Source organism: Strix aluco, chromosome 5, assembly GCF_031877795.1.
Source record: "Strix aluco isolate bStrAlu1 chromosome 5, bStrAlu1.hap1, whole genome shotgun sequence".
Classification (NCBI taxonomy): domain Eukaryota; kingdom Metazoa; phylum Chordata; class Aves; order Strigiformes; family Strigidae; genus Strix; species Strix aluco.
The window spans coordinates 42,126,436-42,130,270 of record NC_133935.1 but is presented as its reverse complement, the minus strand read 5'-3'; the positions used below and the strand labels follow the sequence as shown (position 1 = coordinate 42,130,270).

Sequence of the window (3,835 nt, the reverse complement as noted above, 5' to 3'; positions counted from 1 at the left end):
ACATTTATTTTCTGCTACTACTCCAAATTAACTTCTGTTGTCTTCCTTATTCCCAGTATTCATCTCAGATGCTTTGAGAAGGTGTAACTGCAATTTAAACTCTGACCATTACAGCTGCAAAATCCAGGTGCTCAATTGTCATATATATTTTTCTAACATCAGCATCTGGACACTTGGCTGGCTGCACCGTGGAAAGCAACTGGCTCTAACATTGCTTGTATTGGCATTTAAGGAATTGCCTGAGGATCAGTCTGCTGTGGGGCTGGCTGGGATATGCTGCCCAGCTGGAGGCCATAGTCTTTTGATAGGCCTGTCATTGTCAAGAATTTGTTCAAGTTTATATACCTAAGAATAAAATCCTGTTCAAATTTCCCATGATCTTTTCCACATGTAAAGTGCTATTATAGTACAAAGAAGCTTGTCCAGATTCATTGGAGTTGAGGTATAAGGAACTTTTAAGAACCCACTACTTCGGCTAACTCCTTCATAATTCATATACTGCAGAATATGCCACAGAAAACTGTATTTCTGTGTTATGTCAACCTTTTCTTCCAAAATAAAACCGTTGTGAAATATCTGATTTACAGTAAAAATGAAAAGATCTTAATCTGAAATGTAGAAATAAACCCACAAAACAAAACCCAAAACTAATACCACAATGACCTTGAATTGTTAAAGGAAATAACCTGAGGAACAAAGGTTGGTAAAGTCTTTTAACTACATTTCCTAGGTCCATACAGACTTGTGACTGGAAATATTTCATTTCACTTACACATTCATGATAATATATACAGCAAGTTCAGAAAACCTCTGGTAAAGGGAGGAAAGGATCTATGTAATTAAGATTACTAATATTGGCTCTGGAAAATATTTTTTTTTCTGCAACCAATAATGTATTTTTAAAATTTAGTTTTGGCTGGTTTCTTTTTCAAATTACAGACACTCAATAGCAACAAAAACCAAACAAAAGATAGTTTTTATCCCAGACTGAGAGCAAAACCCATAGCTGTTCTATGTGCAGAGGAAATGGTTGGCAAAACAGTTGTGTGGATATTGTTAATGAGCCTGTACATGCTCTTTTCCTCCCCCCAATGACTGCTAATATTTCTGAGTTTCTTCATGTGTCTTCTTCCACCTTCCGCAGCTGGAAACTTCCTGTGCATCACCCTAATTCCAGCAAGGAGCTGTATCAAATACTCTTAGTTCTAAATCACTGGCTTGGAAACTCTCCTACACAAATCCTTTGTGAAAGCAGAGAAAAGGGTGCAGAGGTCATCCAACTGCTCTACTGCAGTTTACCAGCATCCCAATTTTATGTCATCTGCAAGGCAACTATACTGAGCCTAATGTCAAACTAGATGCATAGATATGCAAATATGTCTTGCTGTACATATGTAGAGGCTAGTAAAAGTATTTTCTTTACAGGAAAATCTTTTTTTTCTTGTCTGGAAAATATTTGATTATTGGTTAATATGACAGGGAGTGACCAAAAAAAAAAAAAAAATCACTTCCTAAACACGTTTCTTTGGCTTTAGTTGTTTGTTGAAATATGTGGAAAAACACCATGCAGATTAGCCAGACCTCCTGGTAGGGTGAATGTTATTACCATTTTGAGAATGCCAACAACCTGTACAAGTCCCAGACCAGATTTATGAACAGTTGAAATTATGACTGATTATTTTAGTAGCAAATAAACTAGGAACAAGTGCAGACAATAGCTATCATAAAACCCAGGATAAGGTTAACATAAGGGTATTCCTGTGTCCAGAGTTTGGTATTTGTTGACCATGGACAATTTTTAATTTAGTTTACACATCCACAAAGTCACTCCCTTTCTTTATCATTTCTGTGCTTAAATCACCATAAAAAGAGGCAGGCTCTATGTTTAGGACCTCTGAATAGATATTCAGGGCATATAGATTTCTCCATTGACTACATCCATCCATCCACTACAACAGTGCACCGTCAATATCTCACCAATCGAGACTCTGTAATCCCTATCCATAAACTGATCCGTCAACTAGAGAGCCAAGAAGTCATCAAAAAGACGCACTCCCCCTTTAACAGCCCCATATGGCCAGTGCAAAAGTCTAATGGAGAGTGGAGACTAACAGTAGACTATCATGGCCTGAATGAAGTCACACCACTGCTGAGTGCTGCCGTGCCAGACATGCTAGAACTTCAGTATGAACTAGAGTCGAAGGCAGCCAAGTGGTACTCCACAACTGATATTGCCAAAGCATTTTTCTCCATCCCTCTGGCAGCGGAATACAGGACACAGTTTGCTTTTACCTGGAGAGGTGTCCAATACAGCTGGAATTGGCTGCCCCGGGGGTGGAAACACAGCCCCACCATTTGCCATGGACTGATCCAGACTGTAATGGAACAGGGTGAAGCCCCGGAGCACTTACAGTACATTGATGACATCATTGTATGGGGTAATACAGCAAAAGAAGTTTTTGCCTGGCTAGCTCAGTCGGTAGAGCATGAGACTCTTAATCTCAGGGTCATGGGTTCGTGCCCCATGTTACGCGTCAAAAACTGTTGTGGTTTGAACTCAGCCAGTAGCAAATTGCCACGTGGCCAGTTGCTTACTCCCCCCGCCCCCCGGTGAAATAGGGTAGCAACAGAGAAAAAAAAAAAATTGGAAATTTGTAGGTTAAATAATAAAAATTTACTTAGCGAAAGAACAACAGTAATGATAGTAGTCCAAAACAGGTAAAATGCAGTAGTGGCTCACCAAACAGCGACCAGTACAGAGCCCGTCCCCAGCAGCGATCTCAACCCACCAGAGAAGACCGCCCAGCCGATCCGGAAGGGAAAACAAAACAAACAACGCCCACCGGTGAGAGAGCACGCGCCCGCCTATATGCTGAGCTTGACGTCACATGACACGGAATGCTCCAGTGATCGATCAGGACCCAGCCCTTCAGCTGTGCTCCCTCTCAGCCCAAGGAAAGTTAACTCTATCCTGGCCAAAACCAGGACAGACCATTTCTTAAATTCCTAACTGAATCTAGGCACTGTATCTCTCTAGCTTGAAAATTTGCCATTTTTTCAGACATTTCAGTACCTAGGATATCTGCTGGTGATCTGAATGAGATTACAACTTCCATTAATTGTATTTCTTCTTAACACTGAAGAAAGAAATTACATTTGGTACATCAAAGACATTCTAAGACACTGTGCCATGATATTATCTGATGAACCTTTAAAATATTTCATGAATGTTTTCATGAAAGGTTATCCTATAGAAACTACAAAGACTATGTATTAGTATATTATTCATGATTTCTTGAACTCTTTCTGAATCTGCTTAGGACTTCTCAGGTGAGGTGAAGAGAAAAGAAGTCCACTCACCAGTGCTCATGATGCGTTTAATTAGTAACCATGTGATAGCCACAATACCATGACATTTTCATGCTGTTACTTAAAACTGTGTTGGAAAGCTTCCTTAAACTCAGGAAGCAGGGGAGAAAAGAGCAAGGTTTTTCTTTCCATTTATTCATATACCTGGAATAGTAAATTAGGAAACACATTCAGTGGTTTAATGATGCAGTCAGTTGCCCAGAAAGAGCTCAGACCCACCCAAGTTAATGGAGGTGCAGAGCTGTGTGTGGGCAGCTGTACTGCTTCCAAAGCTCTCCAGCTACATGGGTCTTCAGTAAGAAAGTGTAGCTAGGAGTAAACTGGCATCATGTAGAGACAGTCTTTCACACTGGATGTCTTGTGCCCATTAGGGCAAAAGTAGTGCCATGGCACTTCGCAGAGGGCATTCTGGTGCAGTGTTGGACATCAGCTGAGTCTCAGGGCTGGCAAGGCCACAGTCTTACTA

General features: G+C 40.6%; 1 non-coding gene across 1 annotated transcript; it reads left to right on the top strand.

Annotated features, from left to right (window-relative positions):
- The first annotated feature begins 2,461 nt into the window (after window positions 1-2,461).
- Window positions 2,462-2,534, top strand: TRNAK-CUU (transfer RNA lysine (anticodon CUU)). The gene has a single exon. It is a non-coding gene; the product is annotated as a tRNA-Lys (tRNA).
- The last annotated feature ends 1,301 nt before the right edge of the window (window positions 2,535-3,835 follow it).